An 11,906-nucleotide genomic window follows, 5' to 3' on the forward strand; every position below is an offset into this window, starting at 1 on the left:
AAGAGGCTGACACCCATTAAGTAATGGTGACAATTGTAAAGATGAGCCAGACGAACCCCAAGTCCTAATAAAAATTATGAATCCCATCTGCTGCCTCCATATCAATAGTGCACAGGTTATGCGTGGAGGTGAGCCAGCGAGGAGGGGGAGGCAGATAGTCATGGAAGAGCAGGTCCAGGAGGTGCCATTACCGAACCCACACATCTGATGGGATCTCCAGGACAGAGTTTTGATTTACTCTGGCCCCGAGTCAATAGTGATTGACGTTTCACCTGCTTTCCATATCTTAACTGGACTTCTTACTCCTCAGGCATGGAATGAATCTTAATACATTGTAATTACTGTACTCTTGGTGATGAACTGGTATGAAAAGCTATCATGGAAAGCATTAATAAAATGTACACTATGAAAAAAACCTCGACATTGTCTGAAATTAATAACGCATCAGATTTTTCTCATCCACACCTGCTCGTTACAGGTTTGCCCTTGACTTTTCTGTTAAAATGACTTACTCAAACTGCTTGTATAGCTGTGTTCAGCGTCAAGTTATGTGCTGTGGGTTTGCATCCCAGTTAGATGTACCGCATGAGGACTTATTAATCTGTTACATCTTTCAGGCATTGATTTTAGTGACATTTATATAACGCTGGTATGACTAAAATGAACTGATTGATTCATGCGTATGGATTAGTTTGCCTAAGACTTTGAGGCTAGGTAGCTTTATCATGCACTGTAATACCAGAATTCATCACTGTATTATTTACGAGAGACTGAACTGGCTGCATCTCAATAACTGAAGAGATCTTCACTGTTTTATTTATGTATAAATGTTTACTTAATCAGCCACCAATTTTGTTTAGCAGAATTTGTTAGCAAACGGAAATTGTAAATGATAACATGGTTTCTATTTTAAAATTTATAGGCTTTCATCTATAGCAAAATCCAAGATTTCCAAAGTGTCTTTGTCTGCTGGCAATCAACAAGCTCTCTTGTATACGCTTTCTGATAATTGCAATTAGCTGCTTCAATATTTCACATAAAAAATAATACAACCCTAATATAGGAGATCCGAGTGGTAGTGTGTGAAAGTCAATGTAAATATCCCAATACTTAGAAACGTTGCTGCAAGTTCAACAAAGCAACAAGGAGCCACTGGCCAGCGCAAAGGCGGGAGGCCCATGGCTTGAGATGGTGGTGGGTGTTATCGCCCACCGGCTGTGGCTTTCCAGTGTATCGAGGGGCAGGAGGATGCCACCAGCCAGTGCCTAGGGACCAAGTAATGCAAATCCACAAAGCCTGGCCATTAGACATGCCAGTATGGTGAGTTCTGCTGCCTTCTCTTATGAGAAAATCCCAATTCCAGATAAAATGAAGTAAAGCTGTATCTCGATTGTATGGGCCATATCACCTGCACTAGTCAAAGGGGAACGAGGAAAGCATCTTCTCATCATGCATCACAGCTGGGAATGTAGTCGGGCTACAATGTGGGTTTAAGGGAATAACACCTTGAGGAAGCTTAATCCTGGGCTCCTGAACGCTGACAAGGGTTTGTTTTGGACCACACTGCTTCTCCTGGAGAGCAAGGAATAAAGAGACTGAAAGAATTTATTAAATGAAAGAGGAAACTTTCCTGTTAGGAGCCATTTAGAAATATTTTTAGTGTGGAGGCACATAAAAAGTGACATGTTAGAGGCATATAAAATAATAAGTAGTGTCCAGAGATGGCGAATCGAGTGCTGCAGTTCACCATAGGTAATACAGCAAGTGGCGCTACATGGGGAAACAAAGAGGTGAAGTCTTAAATGTAGTTAAAGGAAATGCTTCATTACCCAACATGGTATTATCCCACGGACTTGCTGACCCAATGCACCAGTAAGGTGATGTACAGTGAGCTTCAGTAAAATATTATACCTTTTTACATTTTAAAGAAAGGAAAAAAAAAAAAAAAAGCCTGGTATCTACAGGCTCTTGTTGCAGGGTCAGAAAGAATTGCTAGCTCCCTGTGGAACCAAAGAAACACCCCTGCTGAGTCCTCATCCATACTGCATTCTGTTGTCATTTTTTTAACCTTTTTTCTTTTTTTTTTTTTTTTTCAGGTAAAAAGTTACAATAGTGTTAGGTGTACCTGGGAAATCACTCACCAGCTGGCAGTGCTAAAAGGGGAGTAAACTTTGCATGTCTGGCACGCTGGACTATAGCTTCAAGAGCGTGGGCCACAAGAAGGGGATGTTGTGGGGTACATGTGCCTCACAACTGTTGAGCTGATTGCTGCAGAGCTGTTAGCTCACAACACACGGGTAACACCACTGATGCTTTATTTCTGTGGCCAGTGCATGGCTTGTAAGAGCAAACCCCATGTCTCTCCCATGAACAAACCAAGAAGTACCACCATCATTCCGCCTTGAATCCACTTTGCACTTCAGCTGGTTAATATTTAAAGCCAAGTTCAACCCCTGTATTGCAAATTTGTACATTCAAAGTAAGGGGATTTATGGGTTGTTTGTTTCTTTGTTTTTTTTTTTTTTTTAATATGAAACTTCTTAGGTAAGGGTGTGAGGCCAAATGATGCTGTCTTGGTCAGCGATGTGGAAATGTAGTAGAGGCAGCTGAGCCTCAGCAACCTCATTTCACCAGGACTGGCCCTTACCCTTTCTTGGGGCACAGAACTATGTTATCAGTCACTTTTGTTGGAAAGCCTGTGATTGCGATCTAACACAAGAGGCCCTAAACTGGGGTTTGTAGGTTTGGTTTCGGTATTTTACACACAGTGACACAAAATTAATCGAAAACATAAGTACAAACTAAAAAGTCAGTGATGCTTTATGAGCTATTTATATAAGAAGCAGCTCATATATGCACCAATTTTGTGGCTTTCGGGCTCTAGGACAGATGTTGAAACCCACCATCCTCAATTATGCTTTGGGCTGATTTTGTCCTGAGGCCAAAGTGATGTAACAAACCACAGCCCTGGAGCTAAGAGGCTTTATCTCATCTGAGGGGGGCTATAGATGCTGGGTTAGACATAACCTTGGGATGCCCACAGATGCACTCCTACAGTTTCTTCTCATCTACCTTCTGTCTCTCATCTATGACTTCTATAATCTGCAGGTTTATTTGTCTTTCATTTAGGGCAATTAGGAGATGCACCTGACAGGGGCTAGGGGGAAAAAAAAAAAAAAAAAAAAGTGACAACAACATAATTATGTTGCATGAAGGCTATGAGCTGCTTTAATCAGCTCTATGCCCACCTGGATGTTAACTCTGCTCCCTAATTGGGGGAGTAACAGTGGCATGTCTGGGTGTTCCTTAGAGGCCCCTTAGCAAGCTCAGAGGGATGCTGAGGATGGTTTCCTCTATGCAGACCAAAGTGATGAAGCTGATAGTGCTTGCAGCAAATTTGTAACACCTCGCTGAACTGGAGACTAACTTGTGGGAAAATGTTTCAAAGCTGACTGCAGTTTTTGAGGAATGAGGAACCTGTTGTACCCCTTGGTAAGCTACACCACATGCTAACTGTTTCTGCTGATGTGCAAGTACTGCAGTTTGCTTTGTGTCTTGGCAATTAGATTTTATTTCCTGTCTTATGCCCTGTTTATCCATGCTAATATCTCTCCTAGATCTTTTTTGGATAACACCTGCTGTGTAGGAAGGTATAAAATTGTAGGAGAGGCTGAAAATTTGTCACCGTAATGTCATGAAAATGGTCTCAACTAAAAGGTGTTGCTGCAGGAGTTCTGCTTTTTTTCTCAAGATTCGCTCCATGCATATGAGCTTTTAGTTAGTCATGATTCAAAATAAAAACAAAGGCATGTCCTTTTTTTTTTTTAAGCTGTAAAACTAAAAATTAAGCTGTTGTGTGCATGCTTCCTTCTGCTTGGATGCATTTGCTGGTATCTGCTGTTGTGGGGAGCTGAAGTCACTGATGCCGAGGCTAAATTCAACCTCTCCAGTGTGTGTGTCGAGGGGGTACAAATCAACAAGTGCAAGATGGTGTGTGGGGTAAGGGCAGCTGACCCTCATGCTGATGTGCTCTGATTAGAGCTTTTCTGTCCAGGGGATGCAGCAGCTGCACAAAAAGTTCTTAGAAAACCTAGTTTTCCTTGCAAGATCCTTTAGCCTTCCATATGTGTTATCGTATGGATTCACTGGAGTTAAAAGCTCCAGTGTGTACTCCTGCTGAGCACCACCCAGGAGGACCAGTGGCTGCCTGCTGCTCTGTACCTACGCTGAATATTAAGTGGCTTCCTAAAGGCGATGAGGCTGTTATGGCTGAACAGCTTCACCATGTGCTGGCTGCACAGACATCCAGCAAAGAAATGAGAGGCATGATGTCACTAGTATTTCTTATCTAAAATTAAATATCTGTCTTAGGTCCCCAGACATGCAGAGACTTTGTATTAGAAACATATACTGCGAGTTCAAACTCTGAGTCATCTCATATATATTTCACTCAAGCCAAGGGAATAGCAAAGAGAATAGACCTGCAAAAGAGCAATTCTCTATTCTAGCAAGATGACGGAGGGAAAAACTGTTCAGGGAAAATACTAATGGATTCACAAGCAAAAAATCTTGCCGGTGAAACTGTGGCTCTAATATTCTGTACTTTTGCAGTAAAGCTGTGATTTGTTGTGGAAAATGCAGCAGAGAATAAATGGGTCAACTCATGCTCATTAACAGTGGAGACAGAACAAGTGGCATTTAAAACAAGCCCACTTGGACGGAAAGTGAAATAATGATTTATTCTGAAGTCATAAAATGTTTGTTGTCACAATTAGCTTTCCAAGAGCAAGCCACAGCTCCGTGCTGTGCCGTCGGCTGGGCAGGGCTAAGCCAAGCTTTGGCCATGCCGAGCTGAGGGCTGCATTTCTGCTGTAGCTGTCCGTTACATCGCTGGGCATGAGAGCTGGCTGAGGCCTCCCTTTTCCAGTGTGTGCCACAAGTGTTTCGGTGCAGGCCTAACAGACCAGAATTGTCCCCATCTAGGCTAAGGGGTAAATTGTGCCAGGCTCTGTGTCACCCGGCTCGCATGTCAGTGGCTGCACTCAGGCACAGTGACTGTCTCTGGATCAGGAGCTCAGCTCCCCCAGGGAGAGGTTATTTGGGTGGTCAAACAGGAATTTTAAGATCCCTCTCCCTTCTGTGCCCTTAGTATCCCCTTACTGGCCCCTATTTAGCCCCCAGCTCCATGGTGGCTCATCTTCCCTCGCTGATCTCATGCTGTGTTGTTCATTTGCTTCCCACCTGAGCAAGCTCATGTGTTGTGGGCACATCCTTGTGCCTAAATAGTTTTCTCCAAGGAGGCTACAGATGTTCCCTACTCAACAAATGGGACTTTTTCTGTCTTTTCCTCCTAAGTTAATTTCAGACTGTCTAGTTGCACAGAGGAGCTGTGCACTGTGTTCCCTTGGGACCTGGTGATGCTGCCTGTACAGGAAGGCATGGAGCAGGAGGCATCACAGAGGCATCTCTGGAGCCACAGGGAAAAAAATCCCTGCCCTAGGCTATTCTTTAGCTCTTATTGGATTATAGCCCAGGCCTGAGGCCCCGCAGATGCACTGTCAGGTATGAAGTATTGGCCCAAGATTTGTGCTGGCTCTGTAATGGGAACCAATTCTCTTCCCTAATGCACAGTTGTTGTATTGCATAAAAATCATTATTATACATTGTGAAATCTAATTACATTATTGCACACTGTGTATACAATAATTAAGTCAGTGGATGGAATAACACTGCTAGTAATACACCATTCCACCAAAATTACTATTGCTGTTAATTTTACTTTCATTTTTTCTTGATTTACCCTGAAGAGCAAGGCTTTCAGCTTGCTTGTTTCGGCAGGTGGATGAAGTGGCAAGACCTTACAAGGGTCACAGCAGTCCACAGTTCCTATTGCAGTAGGGAGATTGTGAGGGGGAAACTACCCCATGTCCCCACTCTGGTACCCAGTGGTGAGACCTGCCCCTCCTGAGGGTTACCACTGTTGTCCTGAGATAGGTTCAAAACCAGTTGGGCTCAATTTCCCTTAAAAGTGCCCCTTATCTCCTCTGATTGTAGATCCTTGGGCACCTGTGTTCTCAGATACCTGAACCCAGATCAGATCAAACGCCTCCACCCCTCCAGGATTGTGGTGTACAGGAGGAGGATAGATGGTCCTTAGGCTTACTTCACAGATACATATCTCTGTGTGACAGTGTGAATTTGACTGCACTGAAGTGGTCCTCAACAGCACTAGAGCCTAGGCAATGGGACCTGAGCTCAGCTGAGAACACAAAGTATCTTCCCAATTAGCCTAAGTATAAGGAAGAAAAGCAGGAGGAAAAGCAGCCAAACTGACATCTGAAGTGTTAAACTGAGAGGGATTCAGATCTCAAAGAGTATTTTCAGTTTTCCTCTTCTCAGCCATTAACTTCTCATGGTAAGGCTTGTCTGATGAATACTAGCTGCTGGTGCTAACCTGCTGGTGTCTTTCCCTCTGCTCTCCTTGCAAGCTGTCACACAAATGCAATAGAAGCTCTTTTTTAGCAGAGGAAGAGATGAACACGGGCCCCTTAAACACCTCAACATCTCCAAGGGGGTAGGTGCAGAATTACCAGCCATTACAATGCTGTTTGCAATGTGCCCTGAATCCATCAGCTGAAGAAATTGTGTTGGGAACTGAGGAGAGACAGTTGTAAGGGTTGTGATGATCTAAAGATCCCTTCTTTCCAAGTGTGGCAAATGAGTCCAGGGCCCAGCCACTGGAGAAAAAGAAATAAAGAGGCAATATGTCAAACCATGGACTAGGAAAAAGGTATTACTTTGTATTTTCTTTCCTAAACAATTCAGACACTGAAAGACTTTTTCCTGCTGTCCCCATCACAGCCTCTTGAGAAGAAAAGGGTGTGACCCGGTTGTGTTTCTGTATGTCTTTACTTCTAAATGAAATGGGATGCCAAAAATTAGCCCCCAAACAGCAACTAAGCATTTACAGGAGAAATCTTGGTACTGCTTGAGTCTCCTGAAATGCCCATATGCTGAACCAAAGGTCATTTAGGTGCTGGAAGCCAAGTATAGCTGATTCATTGCTTCTCCTAATGCGCCAAAGAGAGGTTGATCCCTGGCATGGGGTGGGCACAGTTTTGTCTATTTCACAGTGTAGATTTTATTTTACATTGGGTAGTATAACATGCTCCAGGAGCCCACCTCCATAAGATCATGTCTCTCCTAGTCTAGTATACAAAGCATCAAATGCACCATGCTAAGCCCCAGCTGCTATGCTGCCCCTCCTCCAGACACATCCATCCACATTTACCACTGAAGCATCTTGTAGAACAACAGTGATTCATCTAGACTGCTTACAGCCTGCCTGGAAGTGGCCCACGTATTAGCTTTTTCCTGTCTGTCTTCTTCAAAGAAAATCTGCTTGGAGACACGTATGTCTGTGGAGCACCTGTGGATCAGAGTGTGTAATTCCCATCACAGTGTTCAGGCTGCAGAGGACCTCCTGCTCTTTAATAACACAAACTGTGTCTACAGATGTCTTGGAAGAATGTTCTTTGTGGTAGCCAATGGGGTATGAAATGCATTCTGGCTATAGATACTATGTTTCTAGGCTTTCTACCCTGCCACAGGCTCCTGGTGGAAATAGCTTTGGGGGAGCAGAGGCAGATGGAGAGAAGGTGCTGATATGAAGGAAATGATGAGGGACTATCAAGGGAGAGGAAAGTATTTATCTCTACTGTAGGAATCCCACCACTTATCAGACTACATCAGGAAAAAGAGATGCGGGCAGGTAAACTTCAGTTCTTCCAGTCACTGAATTTTTTTTTTTTTTTAATCACTATGAGTTTGTAATAAGTTAATTAAAAATCTCAGTTAACTATTCAGTAGTCCTCCAGTGGGAAGGTGTGCATTAACTTAACTGTGTCCTGGCCCCCTGAATTCCTGTTCTGCATACACATTTTACATTAAAGATGCCACCACTCCTTTTTTTTTATCTCCTGCCAATCTCAGAAAGCAGAGATCTCTCTCTTGTACCTGGCTGGCAATCCATCTTTCAGGAGGTGTTTGTCCTCTGGTTTCATTTTTACCTTCCTTCTCTTGGACAAAAGTCCAGAGAAAAGAGAAATGCCGAAAACTACATATGTAATATAAAAGAGTAATTGGGAAGCAGTGGGAGGTGGCAGATGAGGAATAGGAGGAAAACACCCTAAGCAATCCCATCTTCCTTTCCTGTGGGGTAAGAAAGTCAAGCTTCCTCAGCACATAGTTGAGAGCTAGTTATAGCTGTCAAGTTTGTATTGAACCTACTACCTTACTTTTCCCTGTAGTAAATTACTGTGAAAGTCAACAATATTTCTGCCTTTACTGCAGAATCATGGCTATCAGATACAGAACAGACAAAAAGGTCGCCTTGATAAAGGCCTCTCCCTCGCTGGAGTGATTTATGAGGAGTGTCAGCTTTCCAGGTCCTGTTGTAGCAGGTATCATGGGAAGGAATCAGGTCTCAGTCTCCCCCGGCCTGAAACAGAGGTATGAATATTGCTTGTGGACAAACAGGGGCTTCCTGAGCCTGTTTAACTTCATAAATCATCTGGACTGGGACATGGCAGACAGCACATGTTGGTCCAAGCTGCAGATGCACAGAGCTCGAAGGGTGGGGGGCTGAGAAGGGTCAGGAGACCTGGGGTCACTGCCTTGGCGTGCAGCTGGTGTGCAGTGGTAACACCTTACAGGCAGATGCCTTTTATTTTTTTTTTTTTACCACCTGTTGATTAATCTTGCTCTGCACTAATGAGTAATAATGCACTGTTAGTGGAGATAAACTGCCTTGCTAATGAACTAGACTGAAGAATTTGTACACACCATAACCTTGCCATATACTTTGTGCCCTCTAACTCTTTCACTACCACATCTTTTAGCGATTGTGAGATTTTTCTAATTAGTTTCTAGTCTCTTCTTATTTTTTTTTTTTTTGTTGGTGGATAATTCCAATTGGTCTCTCATGCTGCAGGTGGCATTCAATCATCATAGAAGTTTTGGTAAACTGCCAGTCCCAAAATTCAGTGGTGTCCTTCACTTACATTCTGATGCTGAGTGCTGAGGAGTGGTGATGCACCAAAATTTTGCAAAATGACCAAACTACCAAAAAATTCTGTGACATGACATGAGTGTCAATCCTCCTCCACTGATATCTCTTGCACTGTTTGGAGGAAAACAAGAAAATTTCAGGCCCGTGGTAGAAATGTGACCCTAATGGGAAATTAATGAAATCTCTCTGTTTGGAGATGCACAGATGCCATTCTGTTGGGAGTATGCTGAGGCTGCCATAAAATCCCTTTGGATAAGACTCAGCAAACATCTGGTACCTTTTTTTAAAAATAAAAACTGTAATTGTTTTAGGCCTTGTTGTCTGCCCATGCTGCTAATACGCCTGCAAGGTCTAATTAGTTGACAGGTGACAAAAGAGGCCACTGTAGCGAGGGGGAGGCTGGGTGCCAGGATCGTTAAATAGGTTGGGCAAGAGCCACAAGAGCCGGCAGGTGATGGATGCAGGAAAGGTGTATTATCCCCTGCTTTGTTACAGATGCGGGGACATGAGGAAACAAAGCAAACTGATAAACCAAAGGCTCAACATTTTGCTATTCATCTTATGTAAAATTGGATCAGCAGTCTTCTGTGAGTATGATGGTTATGTTCTTTAATAGCCGTTCAGTGCAAAAAAAACCCCTGACCTTCAGCCTCTATTGAGTACCTCTCAGTGCCTGTAAAAATAAGATGGAGAGGATTGCACCTGAGTTTAGCATGAGTAAGATTTGTAAAAACTCATGGCACTGATTTATCTGTATTCTTGTTTGCCATCAGTGATAAAATCCCCACTGATAGTCAACAAAAGCAAAAACTGACTGGCAGAAGGGAGTCGTCTCTGGTTTTATAGCTGAGTCTACAGGACAGGATCATTAGCTGTGGACAGCAAAAGCTGACTATCTGCTTTGCTTGGGTCTTCTTTAGTTGTTGCTTATTCCTAAATTAATACATTTATTATCCATATATTTATATAGATATAATATATTAAAGATGTTGCCACATCCTTTCAGGCAAAGAGCTGATCTGGGCACCTCAGAAAGCTTTCCAGATCTGGGGCGGACAGGCTCAGACCTCTCCATCGGTGTGATGACTACACTCTTGACCATCTATGCCAGGTAGAGCTGGTCTTATCAGCTGCACAGGGATGTCCAATATGTGTGAAGCTGTGGGTCCAGATGCCATATTCCGTCTTCTTTGAGTGGGCCAGACCCAATGTTTGATTTCTCAGTACTGAATCTGTGTCCTGGCTGAGCTCTGCTTGGCTCTTAGCTTAGTTATGACACTGGAGGTAGGTAGTGTTCATGTATGGATTTGAAAAAGCATTTTTAAGAAGCGTTTTAACACTGCTTAGCACATTGCTGTAGATTTGTTTCAAGGAATTAGATCTTCTTCATTTGTCTTGACTCCTATTGAACAGTTAGCATCAAGGGGGGTAACAAGATGAGTCTTTGGGTCAGAGTGATGGTGGGTAACATGAATATCTCTTGACAGGTGTTTCCCAGCACTCATGCAAAGATTACAATACTTCTACCTGGTGTTCCTGGGCAAATCCACTGGTAGATTCAGAGATTTCACAGCCATTAGTCTCATACCTGCATCAACATCTGGCTCATCATTGCTAGACTCCCCGGGCCACGTTGCAGAAGTGGATTTGATTTGTGTTGAAGTCACCTCGAATCACAGCTACGGATGGAAAGGACCAGGTGCATAAAAAGTCATGAATAAAGTTGCATAAAGGGGATCATCCTAAGTAAAGATGAGATCACTGCTGTATCTGCCATCAAATTCAAAGCCAATAGCTACATTTGTTTCTGCTTAGAGTCAATAGTTCCCTCCCATCTCTCTATTGCTCCATAGGGAGGACATGCCATGGACACTAAGGAAAATCTCACCATGGACAGGGAAACAGCACTTTCCTCTCCTCCTGTAAATCAGCAATAAACCCACTAAAATCAAACAGAGTTATCCTGGATAAAACTTTGTAAATGAAAAATGGGAAAGTTTTGTGATGGATTTCTCCTGTCCAGGGCACCATGAAATAGACATTTCTGAATTTAAAATGCTGAAATGCTGTCAACCTTAAAACTGTGTCTAATATTAAAAAAAAAAAAAAAAAAAAAAAAATCAGCTCCCAAGTTCATGTTTTGGCAGCCAGTTAAGTGGCCTGATTTGTTTTTTTTCTGATAAATGAGAGCAAAAGAAACAATTAAATCTCCACACCCAGGCACTCCATGCCTTGCTCCAGATCTTGGTTTAGTTTATCCCCTCTGAACAAAATGAACAACATTTAGTGAAGCTCTCTCTGCCTGAGATACCTCCATGAAATTATAAGGCAGCCAGAGGAGCAGGAAAGTAGGAGATGGATGGAAGCAGGCAAAACACATTAAAATCTTTTAGAAGAAAGGCTTTATTCTCCGAGAACAACAACAACAACAATACCTTCCCACGATACTCAACTGCCTGTAATGATTCTGTCCCTTTATTCCTTTGGAAGTGGGGAAAATCCAAAATCCAAACAAGGCAACAATATTACACCCCTTATCTTTGTTTTCTTACAACACAATTAAGGGGCAGAACACTTAAATTTTGATTTTAAGATCACAGGAAACGAGGTGTCATCATCTTTACATTCCTGGAATGATCTGCTTCTCAAATGAAAAGCTGGGATAATGATTATTATTTTAAAACAACAAGGATGACAAAGGCAAAGTAGGAAATGAGCTGTAAATGCAGAAAAAAGAATTATCCTAGCACCACCTGCGTGTTTGTACATGTATATATGTACATAAAAAAAGAAAAACCTACTGAGTTATTGAATACAAATGAGACTGGCAAGAAGT

The sequence above is a fragment of the Tyto alba genome, unplaced genomic scaffold (assembly GCF_018691265.1).
Source record: "Tyto alba isolate M040663 unplaced genomic scaffold, T.alba_DEE_v4.0 Super-Scaffold_23, whole genome shotgun sequence".
Taxonomy (NCBI): domain Eukaryota; kingdom Metazoa; phylum Chordata; class Aves; order Strigiformes; family Tytonidae; genus Tyto; species Tyto alba.